Source organism: Tasmannia lanceolata, unplaced genomic scaffold (genome assembly GCF_043159265.1).
Source record: "Tasmannia lanceolata isolate RefF3 unplaced genomic scaffold, GAP_Taslan_0.1 ptg000006l, whole genome shotgun sequence".
Lineage (NCBI taxonomy): Eukaryota > Viridiplantae > Streptophyta > Magnoliopsida > Canellales > Winteraceae > Tasmannia > Tasmannia lanceolata.
In genome coordinates, this window is record NW_027518683.1 from 32308776 (window position 1) to 32325948 (window position 17173).

The 17173-nt window shown below is 39.7% G+C and overlaps 1 pseudogene; it reads right to left on the reverse strand.

The window, feature by feature from the left end:
* Positions 1–1445: 1445 nt before the first annotated feature.
* LOC143878557 (peroxidase RIP1-like) lies at positions 1446–3961 on the reverse strand (annotated as a pseudogene).
* Positions 3962–17173: the final 13212 nt, after the last annotated feature.

A 17173-nucleotide genomic window follows, 5' to 3' on the forward strand; every position in this document is an offset into this window, starting at 1 on the left:
GACTGGATATGATGCGTTCCGCAAAATGACAAAAAGCAGTCCGGCCCAAGCCGGACTGGATATGATGCGTTCCGCAAAATGACAAAAAGCAGTCCGGCCCAAGCCGGACTGGATATGATGCGTTCCGCAAAACGACAAAAAGCAGTCCGGCCCAAGCCGGACTGGGTCGCAAAACCACAAAAAGCACTCCGGCCCAAGCCAGACTGGATATGACGCGTTCCGCAAAACGACAAAAAGTAGTCCGGCCCAAGCCGGACTGGATATGACGTGTTCCGCAAAACGACAAAAAGCAGTCCGGCCCAAGCCGGACTGGATATGACACGTCTCGCTAAACGACAAAAAGCAGTCCGGCTTAAGCCGAACTGACAAAGATCCGGACTGCCCCAGAAGCCGGACTGGCTCAATTTCTGAACTGCCCCAGAAGCCGGACTGCCTCCATTTCCGGACTGCTCCAAAATCCGGACTGCCCCCAGAATCCGGACTGCTCCAATTTCCGGACTGCCCCAGATTCCGGACTGCCTCCATTTCCGGACTGCTCCAAAATCCGGACTGCCCCCAGAATCTGGACTGCTCCAATTTCCGGACTTCCCCAGATTCCGGATTGCCTCCATTTCTGGACTGCTCCAGAATCCGGACTGCCTCAATTTCCGGACTGCTCCAGATTCCGGACTGCTTCAGATTCGGGATTGCCACAGGCCAAGCCTCGACCACTTCCAATCAGAAATGTACTCTACCACATTTCCCCAAGTCACCATAATAACTTCGAGAACTGGGGGGCAACTGATGGGGTGCGAAAACGCAGCAGCCTGTTAGCTTCCAACACGTGGCTAGAGGAGGGCCCACTGCAGAACCCACGTCAGCAGGGGTAGTTTGGTAATTCCCTCGGAGTAGGTGAACTTGAACCTATAGCTGGTCGACACCTGCTTTGGGGCATTAACTCCCCACCTACCCCAAACTTTCCTTATAAAAAGGCTTCCAAAGCTCATAAATCGGGGTATTGAATTCTTACCCACCACTCTAAAAACCACCCCTTCACTCCGGCTCTTACTGACTTGAGTGTCGAAGGGTCGGTCCGGAGTACACTCCGGGTCGGCCATTCTGACCTCGTTTGCTTCTGTGCAGGACACAGTTAATCAGGACTCTACCCTCCATTTCACCTCCTCGAGCCCCCCAGTTTGGCTCTTACGTCATTGTCATATCTGTTAACCAATTTCTGGCCTAACAGGTTCTACGTTGCAGGCTTGCGGTTGCGGTGCCTATTGCGTTCTCGGGTCGTTGGGGGCATGACACTATCATGGATGGGCAACGGCCAAAAAAATCACTTTTATTATGTCGCTTACCTATGGAAAACATGATATCCAAAAATACATATTCTTCACAATACAAATTACAGAAACAATTAAGGGAATCAATTACAACATATTTGGTAGATTTGATAAACGACCTTAATTGACATTCCTGCAATTCATACGAATCTCTCCATCTGTGCCTGTCAGAGGACTTATGTTCCCCATCTTTATCATGGAAACACCAAAATGTGCCCAGAAAGCTTGTGCATTGTTGCTATAATATCTCACTAGACCATCGCTAGCTCTTCCATCACCCTTGAAGAGCTCTTGGTCCGAATGGAGGAGTCCCTTTTCTTCCAACAAGTCATTGTAGTAGACAGTGTCGAAAGATGTGGTGGTCTGATCCAGTGGCGCGGTGTTGTTATCTCCTCCTGATAAGGGACATTGTGCACGCAATGAGTCCGCGAATCCCGGATCAATGTTGGTCTCATTGTATATCCTGCTCCTAAATGTTGTGCATCGGGCAAGACCAATTGTGTGAGCGCCGGATAGAACGACTAGGTCCTCTTTGGTCAGGCCGTGCGACTGGAAGCTTGAAAGGAGACCAGAGAAGTTGAGGAATGGGGCAGGAAGGTCGTTGTTTGCGGCGTCTATGCTTGCTGTCCTCGAATCCCTCCTCCATAGTAAGACTTCATATGAGTTGCCTCCCAACTGCAGTACAAATGATATTGTTTATAGGTATTTATGTTGAAGATCAAATCTATAGTTACAATCACCGCCCTTTTTTTAGTCTTGTTGTTATGGGGGATGTTTCTTCGTTAATTGACTATGTTACCTCATAATTCCATAGCAAATTTCACAATCCAAATCAAATGCAGTGACTTCTTTAACATGGAAAAAGAATGTGTACTAAGGGGCCGTTTGGATACGCGGATTTTAGAATTCAGGTTTTAGTTTGAAAACAGTGTAAAAGAGGGATTCATGATCAAGGTGTTGTATGTTGTCCTGACCAAGGTTTTAAATTTCGGTTTTGGGGGTAATTTTGGTCCTCACTGAAACTGAAATTTCAGCCGAAATTTTGTAGAAGCGCTAGAAATGTCGGTTTTTTTGGCCGAAATTGCCGGAATTACCAAAGTTTCTATAATTTCCACTGAAATTCTATAAAGAAATAAGAACTTAATATTTTATCAAAAATTTCTCCGAAATTGCAGAAATTTCGACCGAAATTTAATAATTTTCAACAATTTCGGTTTCGGAACGTTTCGGTTTCGGTCTTGGACTGAAATTCATCTGAAATTTCGCATTTCGGCCGAAATTTAAATCCATGGTTCTAACAGCGTTTCTTCGATTTGAGTAAGAAATCCGGGTTTTAGAAATCTCTCCCTCATCCTGAGATTTTAAAAACCTGGAAAGATGGGATGATCTCTTCTCCTGCTCTCTTCCTGCCAGGAAGAAGGACGAGAAATCAGAAAATGATGGCCGGTCTTTTTCTTCTCTCAACTCCCATCAACAATTTTGAGGAAATCTAAGATTCTAAAATTCGCATATCCAAACAGTCCTAAGTAAGAAGAGCAAACCACTCACTGCGGCAACAGAGTCACGAGCTGCGACAGCCAAGATATCGGCACATGAGACCACATTGCCGTAGCAAGCCTCGTTAACAGCTGCTTTGATTTCATCGACCACATCGAAACCCCTAGCGGAGTTGAGATTAGGACGGGCCGTCTTCTCACCTGTGAAGTTTGGGGTATCATCTAAGAGGTTTGATCCATCACAGCCCTGCAAACAGACGAGAGAAGTAAGCCAAGGCATGCCCAAAAGCTTACATAATGAGTAAAGTACGTAATTAATGTTCTTTTTTGGGAGACCCTACAATACACAAATGTAGTTTGCATATCATCTACGCATAACTTTAATTTAGGCCGTTTTCATTTTAGATTTTGACAGCCGACTGAGCCAAAAACTGATTAATTTTGAGTCCAATAATTGGTTATGGACTCACTATTTTTTGTCAAAATCTAAAACGAACAGGGCCTTAGGGCTTAGCCCAGAGTGATTACAGTTGAAGACTAAGGCCCTTCTTGTTTGCAATTTAGAGAACCATTGGGAGTCCAAAACTGATTAATGGTCTCAAAATTAAATATAAATTTGAAGCAATTAATCAGTTTTGGATTCTTAACTGGTTCTGAAACTCCGAAACAAACATGGCGTAAATCAAGGTAGCTAGTCAAGTAGAATTATCACAGGTACATTTAACGGTAAAATCACCTCAGGTTCACTGATTCCTACAATGTTAATGTCCCTTGAATTTGAAAATGACTAGAAAGGCCTCACAAATAAAATTAAGCAACGACGTATCAAATTAGTTAAATTGTAATTTAGTCATTTTGTTTAAAACAAGGCACTATAAGGAATGAAGATTAATTTCTTATCTTCATCCATAGCTAATCTTACATTAACAAAGCAGTCATGGTAGTGTAGACGGAGCAACGAAGCTCCCATGCTCCCATGCGTGGCTCGCGGTATATTGCCTGCTCGACGACCATCTTAATGGTGGATAGTGCCTGTGGGCACACTGTGTCATAGAAATCAGGGCAAAGCTCTGCATTGGTCTGGTGCATGATAGCGGAAACCACACAGAAATAAATGATCAGAGAACGAAGAACGGCCATGGTGATAAGAAACAATTAAGTTTACAATGAAATTACTTCTAATTTGCTGTTTATATAGTCAGGTAATCACATTACTTGATGCCTTGCTTCAAATATTTTAATTCATGTCATCTCTTTAATTAAAACTGCATTTGACTGTACAGCGTATTGACATGGTCCAATAACTTTTGATTTGGTTCTAAGTCCAAATAACATTTTGTTATAAGCATATAATCATTGACCTATTCAAACCATAAAGTGAAATTGATGGTTAATGTTCTAAATCATCTTTAGCCACCCACATGATCTTGGCCCATCTCAATGAATCAATGGCCTAGGATCATCCGATCTGTCTTCTCAACGGATATGAACACCTAAATAAAGTAGCAGTGGGCCTAGTGATATATCTCTTATGAACCGAAAATGCGATGTTCTTTTCAGCATTTTTATCTCTTGTGAACCGTACAACCTGATGTTTATTTGAACATTTTTCTAATATAAAATACGGAGTATAAATAGGTGCAGATTTTTACAAATCTCTTTTATGAATTTGCGCAATCCACTATTTTAAGCTTTCGATCTTTGGGTAGTTGTTTGCAGCTTCTTCCGAATTATTACGAGATAAAAAACTTAAACAAGATGGCGGCTTAGTCAAAAGTCAGACCAAGTCATGCATGGCATCTAATTTATGGTAAACTCCCTAGAAAAAGAAACTTACCACTTTACTGATACGGAAAACAGTTGGGGATGGACAAGAAGTAGTCCTCTTTAATTTCTAGTTTTATTTGTTGACTGCTTGACCCACATTGTTAATCAACTTGCTTAATACCATTTCAGTATGTTTCCGAACTCTTGATTACGCAAAAGAGAACTTATGGTTTTCCAATAAATTATTAGACGGGCGATTGCTTCTGGTCAGGCCTTGATTTGATGAGTTCAAATTCAATTATTTTTTCACTTAAGAATCGGCCAGATTTAATTCTAACCCACTCCTTGCCTATTCTCTCAAAGGTTGCGTACAAAGGACCCTGTATAGAAAATGGTAATATTGACATGCTCTTATTTCGTAGGTTTAGTAGATGATTCCTCGAACTGCTTAATATCTTTGTTTAATCGGTTTTGTAGTTGCTTCTTCAAACTATTTGAATAACCGGTAGTGGGGTGGCGAAAGAACAGGTGAGAAAATAGAGAGGATTTGCTTCGACGCCTAAATCACTTTCCTTAGGCCCTGTTTGGATTGAAGGAACTTTCCAAAAAGTTTTAAGAGAAAAAATATGGGCGATGATATTTTCACTCCCCCTGCATTACGCATGCTCCCCCGTTATAATGTGATTTGACGTCAAAAAGCGTTAAAGTTGCCCACTGTTTGCGGCAAATCAGGTTATAAGGGGGCGCATGCGTAATGCAGGGGAGTGAAAATATCATCTCCCAAAAATATTTCTACTTTTATTACACACGAGAAAAGATAACTTGGACAAACCAAATTGAATTTTTATTTAGAGGGACCTTCAATTTATGATGATATTCTTCTAAATTAATCACAGTCGTATTATTTCCCTCTAAATTGTGGAAACAAAAGAAAATTCTAAGGGCGAAATTCCCATTACAAATGCTTTTTCCTGCAATCTAAATTGGGGCACAAAGACAATATTTTGCCTCATTGATTGTCTAATTGATGTGCACAAGTCTTAACACAACGATTTTGCCCAATACAACTTGCAACCAGGGACAGAGCCAGGGGGCGAGGAGGGGCAACTGCCCCATTAGAAAATGGGAAAAATTTCCACAAGTAAATCAAGTTAACCTTTTTTTTTCCGTACCGTCCGTATGTTTGCCCCCTTAGAAAATAGGAAATTTTCTTTTTTTTTCTGGTAAGTAAGTTGGGGTTAGGCGGACCATGACCAGATAAAATTAAAGAGAAAGAGAATTACAATCTAAGGGGGGCCAAAGGCCAACATGCGGGGAACATGCTCCCAGCAAACAAAAAGAACAAAAGAGACAAGAAAAAACATAAGAGATACAGAACTATGTCCTTGTGTAGGGGACTCCAGAGGAATCAGTTGCAATAATATATTTGAGAGTGATTGGAGTGGACGACAGAGAGATGTCATTACCCTTGAAAGGGCAGTCCTCTTTTGAAAGGAAACCAACGGTTGAGTTTGCTTCTCTCCAAACATGAGTGGCTTTCCAGTAAAAAAAGGCAGTCAGTTGAAGGCAGATTCTGTCCAACAAGGTGAGAGCCTTCCATGGGCAGGGGGCTTGAGAGTTGATATTATTGACTGCATTGAGGGAGTCAGATTCTACCTAGATTCTATTGAGGGATTTTTTCTAAGCCAAAGATAACCCATAGTCAATAGCTTTCAGTTCCAAGATTGTGATGTCGTCACCAGTAGCTGGAATAGAGAAGAGAGCTAGGACAGAGCTGGGGTCCCTAATTAGACCTCCCAAGGAGGCACCATTATCAGAAAGGGATGCATCAATGTTAATTTTGGCAACCCCGACAGGGGGCTTGATCAAGGAGCAAGTTTGGATAAGATCAGGTTTCAGATCAATAGGGATATTGAAATGGAGAACTACTTGGAGGCTTATGGGGGAATGATTATCATGGAGGTGGAGGAATCTGATTCTAGATTGAATCTTGTCAATGATTAGATGAAGAATATCTCTTTGGTGGCTTGGGGTGCCTCCATTGTTAATCAACTTGCTTAATACCATTTTAGTATGTTTCCGAACTCTTGATCAGGCAAAAGAGAACATATGGTTTTCCAATAAATTATTAGACGGGAGATTGCTTCTAGTCAGGCCTTGATTTGATGAGTTCAAATTCAATTATTTTATCACTTAAGAGTCGGCAAGATTAAATTCTAACCCTCTCCTTGCCTATTCTCTCAAAGGTTGTGTATGTATAACGGATCCTGTATAGAAAATGCTAATATTGACATGCTCTTATTTTGTAGGTTTAGTAGATGATTCCTCAAACTGCTTAATACGTTTGTTTAATCAGCTTTGTAGTTGCTTCTTCAAACTGTTTGAATAACGGATAGTGCGGTGGTGAAAGAACTAGTGAGAAAATAGAGAGGATTTCTTCAAGTCGTATATCACTTTCCTTAGGCCCCGTTTGGATTGAAGGAACTTTCCAAAAACTTTTAAGAGAAAAAATATGGGCGATGATATTTTCACTCCCCCTGCATTAGGCATGCTCCCCCGTTATAATGTGATTTGATGTCAAAAAGCGTTAAAAGTTTTTATTTTTATTTTTATTGGCAAGCTGGGGTTAGGCAGGACCCCCACCAGATATATTAAAAAGCGTTAAAGTTGCCCACTGTTTGCGGCAAATCAGGTTATAAAGGGGCGCATGCGTAATGCAGGGGGAGTGAAAATATCATCTCCCAAAAATATTTCTACTTTTCTTACACATGAGAAAAGATAACTTGGACCAACCGAATTCAATTTTTATTTAGAGGGACCTTCAATTTATGATGATATTCTTCAATTTGTGGAAACAAAAGAAAATTCTCAGGGCAAAATTCCCATTACAAGTGCTTTTTCTTGCAATCTAAACAGGGGCATAAAGACAATATTTTTCCTCACTGATTGTCTAATTGATGTGAACAAGTCTTCACACGACGATTTTGCCCAACATAAACCCCTCTCGGCTGCAGCCTAGCAATACAGCTTGCAACTAGGGACGGAGCAAGGGGGCGAGGGGGCGCAACTGCCCCTTTAGAAAATGGGAAAATTTTCCACAAGTAAATCAAGTTAACTTTTTTTTTTCCCGTAACGTCGGTATATTTGCCCGCTTAGAAAATAGGAAATTTTCATTTGCCCCTCAAAAAGAGGTGTATATTTGCCCCCTTAGAAAGTTTTTTAGTGAAGTCTCTATATTACAGAGTGTTTTAGAGTCTTTCTCCAACAAGCATCCCTATAAAAGGAATGACACGTTAAGAAAAAGTAACTAAGAAAGGGAGTTTTTCTGTTGTCCATGCGTGTAGGTCAATATTTTTCAAAATGTACCATGGGCCTTATTAATAGGATGATCCAAACCATTCATTTGTTTGGCCACAACGTTAATATGCTGCACCCGGTAATTCATTTCCGCAGGATGATCCAAGCCCTCCAATCTACAAGGGAAGGATGATCCTGTGAACGCTGGAATTTTGGATACCCAAAATACCCCTAATGAAAAATTCGTCCACTCTCTTAAGAGATGGGTATTTCAGTCTTTATAAAACCCATTAGGGTTAGGACTCTAACAGAAAACTATAAATATACCCTTTAGGGTTCTACAGAACATAATTCGATACGAGTCCAGCGGATCCAACCACGCGCGATTTGGATGTCAAATGAATTAGTTTGGCCGTTTTAGTGCAAAAAAGTGAAAAATCGTGTTTCAGGAAAAAACTGGGTCCGCGCGGGGGCCGGCAACCGGCAAAAATGTCTAACGTCCGACTAAAAGCAATCAGGCAAACTGAAAGTTTCCTGGACGTCCGGCAAAGTTTTTGGACGTCCGGCGCGTCAGTTCTTCCCCTAGTAGCTTAAACTTCGAAAATTCATAACTTCTTCGTTTCACCTCTGTTTTCGACACTCTTGTACTCTACGGATATGCCGGAAACGTGTTATTTCTGTTAAAAATATTTTCAAAAAGTTTTGAAAACTTTGTAACAATGATAATTCCAAAATACTAAAAAGAATCATACGACGGTTTACCGATTCTTTTCCGATCGAGCACCAAAGGGTGCTTGTATCAGTGGAACGATATATATGCGTTATAGGACTGATATTAATAATAGAACTTATGGAGAATATTGATAATATTGATTATAGGTAACCAAGCTATACTGTGAAAAGGATTTCAAACTGCAATCGAGGTGAGTAATAAGGGACTATACTGATAGGTTATCCCAAACCCTTTTTGACAATATTGTTATTGTTCACATGCTTTACTGTATGAAAACGAATTCAGATTATTGATTATTGCATCCTATTGAATATTGAAAACCATGATACCTTATAGATTGAGACTCTACACCCATGTAAGCCCAATGGTTCCCGCCCTTGGCATCTCATTCTTGTTTTGATGATTCCAATCTCAAGTGATTTTGTATCACTAATGAGATTGATTGTCTTTAGTTGTAGATACCATTACTTTGCATTCAAGGAATCTTGGATCGAGGCCTAGAAGCTTAATTGAAAAGCATTTGAAGTGAAAAAGCTTGGAAGATCCAAGAAATGAAGTTGACTTGAAGCCTTGAAGTTTAAGTGAAGATTAAAGTGCTTTTCAAGTCTTTTAGAATTTATTCTCCTCTCCTTTGTTTTTTGAGACATCAAAGGCACTTAACCATGTTTTAAAACTAACTTGAAAATGTATTTAAAAACATAGGACTAAAGCCCAAAGATCATGGCCCAAAGCCCCTGATTTGTTAAAGTAAAAAACAGATTTTATACAAGGCCAGTCGACCGGGGCTTCCCTGGCGACCACGGAAGCAAGGCTGGAAATCCAGCACTTGCGATCCAAAGCCGGGTCGATCGACCGTGGAAATGGTTCTGTTGAATCGGAACCATTCCAGCATGGTTTGGGAGGGTGACAGCCAAGGGCCGGTCGACCACAGATAGGGTTTTGAGCTTAAATTTTGAGCGAACAGGTAGCCCTCGCCGGCGACCTCCATGGGGCCGGTCGACCGCGACGGTAAGAAATTTGAAAATAAAAAAAGAGCGCCAGATAGGGGCGGGCGACCGTTGTGGTCCCGTCGACTACGACGGTCGGGTAAACTAGCCGTTGGGGCTTGCGCAGGTTGACCTTTTCAACCCAGTTTTTTACAGTTTTACCCCCAAACGGTCATATTTTGAAATAGGCTATATATATGAGTTTCCTAACCCTCCAAACTAGGTTTTTAAATAGGAAACCTCCTTGAGCCTTTTGTAAGCTATTTGTTAAGGATTGAGCATAGGATTTAACTTTGTACATCTTTGAAGAGAGAAAATTTGTGTGAGCATGAGAGCTTCATCCACCCTTGAAGAGGGCTTTATATTTTCATTTTCTTTGATCATACATTGTATATTCGGCGAGTGCGAAGGGACGCGTAGCCTTCCCAAGAGCAAGTGTTGGAGACGCGGAGCTTTCTTCGATTCATGGCGAGTCTTGCGAGGCGGAACTAAACCAAGTTGTAATTGGGCTGATTCCCATCCATTAAGGGAATCCGTAATGAAATCACCAAGAAGTCTGGGTGGAGTGGAGTAGGTCCTTGGTAGTGACCGAACCACTATAAATCTCGGGTGCACTCTTTTTATCTTTTTCTATCTCTTCGTGCATTTGTAGTTTATTTTGATTTGTGTGCTTAAAGATTTCATTTGCCTATATTTTTAGCTTCCACATTGATTTTTGGCAAAAAAATTTAGAACCCAATTCACCCCCCTCTAAGGTTGCCATCTCACCTAGGATTTCATTTGGTATCAGAGATCAAGGCTCTTATTTAGGTTTTTGAAAATTTCAAAAATAGAAGAGAAAAAGATAATGGCAACCCCATCCGGATATATTGAAGGACAATTCGTTTCTAGACCCCCATACTTTAATGGTTCAAATTACGGGTATTGAAAAATCCGGATGGATTTTTTGTTACAATCTTTAGATTATGACATGTGGGAACTAATTGAAGATGGATACATTCCTCTCACAAGTGATAGAAATGAGTGGACGGCCCTCAAAAGAAGAGAGCCGTATTGAATGCTAAAGGAGTGAACACAATCTTTTGTGCTCTATCTCCCGAAGAATTCAATGGGGTTTCTACTTGTAAAACGGTTAAGAAAATATGGACAATCCTTGAAACCACCCATGAGGGGACTTCACAAGTCAAGAAGTCTAAAGTTAGTCTTCTTGTTAGTGATCTTAAAGCATTTAAAATGAATGAAAATGAATCCATTTCCGAAATGTATTCTCGTTTTACTAATATTGTTAAGGAGCTTAAAGGTTTAGGTAAAACCTATGGAAATTTGGAATTGGTGACGAGGCTTCTCCGGTGTCTTCCATTTAAGTGGGACCCCAAGGTCACGACGATCGAAGAATCTAAGGATCTTGATAATGTGAGGTTAGATGAGTTAGCTGGATCCCTCATTACTCACGAAATGAAGATGAAAAGAAGGGAGAACCAACAAGTCGAAGCATCAAGGCTCAAGGGGAAAGACAAAGAAAAATTCATTGCCTTTACCGCCAAATCATCATCTTCTTCCTCAAGTTCCGATCGCGATGAATTTGAGGGTTTTAAGAAGTTTAAGAAAATGTGGAAGAAGAAGAAGGGAAGAAAAGATAAGAAGAAACAGGAAGAAAAGAAGAAGGAGGACCCAATAAGATGTTTTGAATGCGGCAAACCCGGACACATAAAGCCGGATTGCCCTCTTCTCAAGAACAAAAAGAAGAAATATGGGAAGACGAAGTTTAGAGCACATGTGGCAAATTGGGACGGGCTTAGTGACAGTAGTAGTTTTTCATCAAGTAAGAGTTCTAAGGAAGAAAAATCAAACTTTTGTATCTTGGCCCATATTAATCTGACCTTATGTCTCATGGCCAACACTGAAGAAAATAAAAATGAGGTATGCTCCCATCCATCTTCTAGTTCAAGTTCTAGTGATAATGAAATGTCATATAATGAAGTTTGTCAAACCTTGGATTTGCAAATGTCTAAAAATAAAGTTTTAAAGAAAAATCTTTCTCAAATTCAAAAAGAACTTGAAGTTTTAAATCAAGACTTTTCTTCTAGATTTCACGCTCAAGCCAAAATGGAAAATGACTTAAAGCTTGAAAATGAGACCCTTAAGGGTCGCTTGAGTGAACTTGAGACTCATGTTTTGAACTTTCAAAATATGGCAAGTTCATCAAAGTCATTTGAAGATGAAAATTTTGAATTTTTAAAACAAATAAATCATCTTCAAAATAAAAATGAGAGGCTAAGGATGTGTCTATATGGTTTTATGAATGGAGATAAAATTATAGACATAATTCTCAAAAAGGCTAGTTCAAGACCTCAACACATCTATCATAATCGAACTAGTCTTGCTAACCCCGTAGTTCGATGTTATTATTGTGGCCTTCATGGGCATTATCAATTTCAATGTGCATCTAAGCTAAGTAGGGATAGCTGAGGGACCAAGAAAGCTTGGACTCCCAAAGCCCCAACTTGATTTCATTTTGAAATTGGTTTAGTTTAGGGGCTTGTGCTAAATCTTGAATATCCTTCATAGTTTGTAATTTAAAGCTCAAAGTTCAAATGTATTCTTCGTTATTTGCTTACATTGGCATTTTTTTTTTTTATCAAAAAAAAAAAAAAGTGTTTCCCTCTTGTTTTGAGTTTTTATCTTTGATATGGGGAGTTATTTTCACAAAAGGGGAGAGCTTTAACTTATTTTGTATATCTTTTTGTCAATCCCTCATCTATTATATTTGTCAATCAAATAGGGGGAGTTGTTGTTTTCAAAATTTCCTTGATTTAGGGGGAGTCTAATAATTGAAAATTTTACTCTCTTTATTTGTCTCTTGCCCCAACTTTTTGTTGATTCCAAAGGGGGAGAGAAATGTATGTGCTTTTATTGAAAAATCCCTTGTAGTTGTCATCATCAAAAAGGGGGAGAATGTAAGCCCAATGGTTCCCATCCTTGGCATCTCATTCTTGTTTTGATGATTCTAATCTCAAGTGATTTTATATCACTATTGATTTTGATTGTCTTTAGTTGTTGATCCCATTAGTTTGCATTCAAGGAAGCTTGGATCGAGGCCTAGAAGCTTAATTGGAAAGCATTTGAAGTGCCAAAGCTTGGAAGATCCAAGAAGTGAAGTTGACTTGGAGCCTTGAAGTTCAAGAGAAGATTGAAGTGCTTTTCAAGTCTTTTAGAATGTATTCTCCTCTCCTTTGTTTTTAGAGATGTCAAAGGCACTTAACCATGTTTTAAAACTAACTTGAAAATATATTTAAAAACATAGGACTAAAGCCCAAAGGCCATGGCCCAAAGCCCCTGATTAGTCAAAGTAAAAAACAGATTTTTACAGGGCCGGTCGACCGGGGCTTCCTAGGCGACGCTGAAGCAAGGCTGGAAATCTAGAACTTGCGATCCAAAGGCGGGTCGGTCGACCGGGGCGAGCCGGGCGACCGCAGAAATGGTTCTGTTGAATCAGAACCATACCAGCATGGTTTGGGAGGGCGACCGCCAAGGGCCGGTAGACCGCGGATAGGTTTTTGAGCTTAAATTTTGAGCGAACAGGTAGTCCTCGTCGGGCGACCTCCATGGGGCCTGTCTATCACGACGGTAAGACATTTGAAAATATAAAAAAATGCGCCCGATAGGGGAGGGCGACCTCTGTGGCCCGGTCGACTACGACGGTCGGGCAAACTAGTCGTTGGGGCTTGCGCAGATTGGGTTTTTCAACCCAGTTTTTTACAGTTTTACCCCCCAAACGGTTATATTTTCAAATATGCTATATATATATATATATATGAGTTTCCTAACCCTCCAAACTAGTTTTTCACACACCAAAACTTCATTGGAACATATCTAACTGTGAGGAAACCTCCTTGAGCCTCTTGTGAGCTATTTGTTAAGGATTGAGCATAGGATTTAACTTTGTACATCTTTGAAGAGAGAAAATTTGTGTGAGCTTGAGAGCTTCATCCACCCTTGAAGAGGGTTTTATATTTTCATTTTCTTTGATCATACATTGTATATTCGGCGAGTGCGAAGCGACGAGCCTTCCCAAGAGCAAGTTTTGGAGACGAGGAGCTTTCTCCTATTCATGGTGAGTCTTGTGAGGCGGAGCCGAACCAAGTTGTAATTGGGTTGATTCCCCGCCATTAAGGGAATCCATAGTGAAATCACCAAGAAGTCTTGGTGGAGTGGAGTAGGTCCTTGGTAGTGACCGAACCACTATAAATCTCGGGTGCACTCTTTCTATTTCTTTTTATCTCTTTGTACATTTGTGGTTTATTTTTATTTGTGTGCTTAAAGATTTCATTTGCCTTTGTTTTTAGCTTCCGCATTGATTTTTGCCAAAAGTTTTTAAAACCCAATTCACCCCCCTCTTAGGTTGCCATCACACCTGGGATTTCAACCCATTATGAATCTTTTGAACCACATGGTATTGAATACCTAACCTTTTGAATATCGAATCAGTTTTTCTTGAGATGATAGTTTATTTCTGGACCCTTAGCCAATGGGGGAATGCATAATACCTTTGTCACTTAGATACCACTGGCCAGTTAATTACTGTCATATAGTAGACAGATATCGAATCAATAAACATAGCACTATCAATGTCTCAAGAAACTTTGACCTATCGAATTTGACACCCATATCGAATATTGAAATTGAATGATGCCTTATTTCGAATATTGATGCCCATTGAACTACCAATTACAGTTATCATTGAATGCCTTACCATTGTTTGATTGCCTACTGACTATTATTGCCTTTTGATGTCATATTTGTTAGTGTAGTTTCTTATTACATCACATGAGCGCATTTAGCTCACCCTTATTTAACAAATTTCAGATCCTGATGCGTGATTCCAACTTGACGTTGGAGTAACGAGGGAGAATTATCTGAAGATTTCATTACTTGCTTTATTAGGTTACTAGTGAGTATTAGAGAACTTTAGACTCATTTATTTTATTTTCTTTGGCATTGGGATGAGTGAAATTGAATATGGATTGTAATGGATTTATTTACTTTGAGGTCGAATGGTTATTTGGATTTAGTTTGTTGAGCATGGTTTTGTTTGTTGTTAGCCTTGCATGCTTGTGAAGGCAACTTTACAGGTATGCGGCGCTGTCACACCCCTAAGCCTTGTGATTATAAATTAATATGTTTGTGAGTGGTTTGGGGCGTGACAGATCCTAACCTCAGATCTATAAGCTACTACCCATTATTCAAACCTCTATAGAATGGAGGGTTGGGATTATCCTACGACGATGAATTATAGGGGGCAATCTAGGATCATCTTATGAATTGGGCCCATAGTACTTTAAAAAGAAAATACAAGACTACACGCATACACAACACACAATCTCTAGAATTATTAGGATTTTCTCAAAGGATAAAATGATCCATTTTTATGGCTTGGAATTTATTTAATTAATCACTAGCATTCTTGGCCGATGTTATGCGTAAGGTAAAAAAGTGAGCCCCACTCATCAAAATATAAGGTGTAAATAATGGGCCTCACTGCATCAAACTATGAGGTATAAATTGTGAGCTTCACCTTATGCACTGGTTAGGGGGAGATGCTATGCCCAAACTATCAAATCATAAACTGTAAAATGGTGGCCTAGAAAGGTAAAATAGTGGGCCCCAACATCCTATGCATGTGATGTAAAAATGGTTGGTCCCACCCCATCAAAACATAAGGTATAAAATGGTGGGCCCCACCCTATGCATGGTTTTGGGGATAGTTTTCTTCTTTAGTGTTTTTTTACTTAGAAGTTTATTAGTTATTATTTATCAACCATTCTTTGCCCCCTAGAGCAAATTCCTAGCTCTGCCTTGTAGACACCCCATTTTGACCGAGGCCTAAATTGTCAAGTTCTAATAAAAACCCTTCATATTAGTGAATTAGCATCCCAAATTTCACCATAGGGTAGGTTATGATCCCAATAAGGTCTCCGCAAAATTTTGTCGAAATCAGGCAAGAATTACCTAATAGGACGAGCTAAGTCAGAATTGTAGTGTAAAGAGGGGTATGAATTATCCGAAAAGGGGGCTGTCTAGGTGAGAGTTGGGAAAGAAAATGATTCATGTTGTTTATACAAGGAAGCTGTATGTGGAAGAAAAAAAAGGGCGAATTCATTAGTTCCCTTTAAAAGGGGAATCGAATTAGGGCTTCTGTGGAGGGGAGTCTTCTTTTTTGTTCGAAAAAATCGAAGGGGTTAGGGGGCTTTTGGGCGAAATTTATAGAGGAGAGGGGAAAGCTAGCAGGGAAGGGAGAGAGATCTTGAGCTCTAAGAACCATCTCCATTACCAAGCTTCAATCAATGGCTTTTCCTTACCTCTTCTTTCATTTCCGATCTATTTGTTCTTCTTGCTAACCTTAATTGATTCCTCATCTACACAATAAAAAACCTAACTCTGATCATCTTCCTCATTTCTACCATTTAGCTTCAGTCAATCTTCTCCTTCTTAATAAATCCTAGCTTTTCTTTTCAAACCCTAGCTTTTCCTAAAACCCTAAATTCATCCTAAAACTTTAGATCTATATTTCTAACTCTTAGATTCATCTTTGAAAGCCTCAGATCAGGCCTTTATTAACTCAGATCTAGAGAAATTTTGGTTATTCGATTGTGAATCCGAGCTTTGATAACCTTCAAGCTCAGTTGCAAGTTCGTGGTTTCTTCTACACCTTGACAAGAATTATTGTTATCAGTAAGATCTTTTCAAACGACAAGGTAATTATTTTACTTGATTTTTTATCTTATTTGCATGGTTGGAATGAGGAATTGGCATATGCGTTTATTGAAATCCTTTGTGAAATACAAGTAGGCAACCTAAGAGGGGGATGAATTGGCTAATTAAAAAATTTGTCCTAATTAAGTGTATTGTTAAAACTAATTTTAACAATTAGTAATTATAAGTTTAATTAGGATGTTTAAAACATTACAAATTTAAATCTAACCCTTGTTAATTACGCATAAACATAAAGAGGGTTTAGATGTTACCCATCACCAAATGCAAAGAGAAGGGGAGAAGAAGAGACACACCACAATGAATACACCAAGATTTATAGTGGTTCGGTCTATCAACAAGACCTACTGTACTCTTCTAAGTTTGGTTACTTGGGTACTCCACTAATGTTAAGATTACACACCGAATCTCCAAGTTTTACAAAGGCCTTCTCGACCTCCGAGGGAACAAACCCTTTTCGCTCTGGATTCTCCTTTGTTACCGGGCCGAATCGTAGACCCTCTTATAAACAAGCTTCTCCTTTCAAAGGCCGAAGCGAAATCCCCTCTTCACAATGTTGATTAGCCTTTCTTAACGGGTCGAATTAGTGACCCTCAATATAATGAAGAACAAATAAAGAAAAATTCTCAAAGCCTCTTGATAGGCGGATTACAAAGATGAAAGCTCTCAATCTCTCCAAAAGAATAGCAAAGTAAAAGCCCTATGGAGATCCTCTTGATAAATGGAAATGCACTAATCAAAGCATGAAGAGGAAAACTAAAAACCTTAGATTTGAAGGTGTAAGCTCAAAAGGATTTA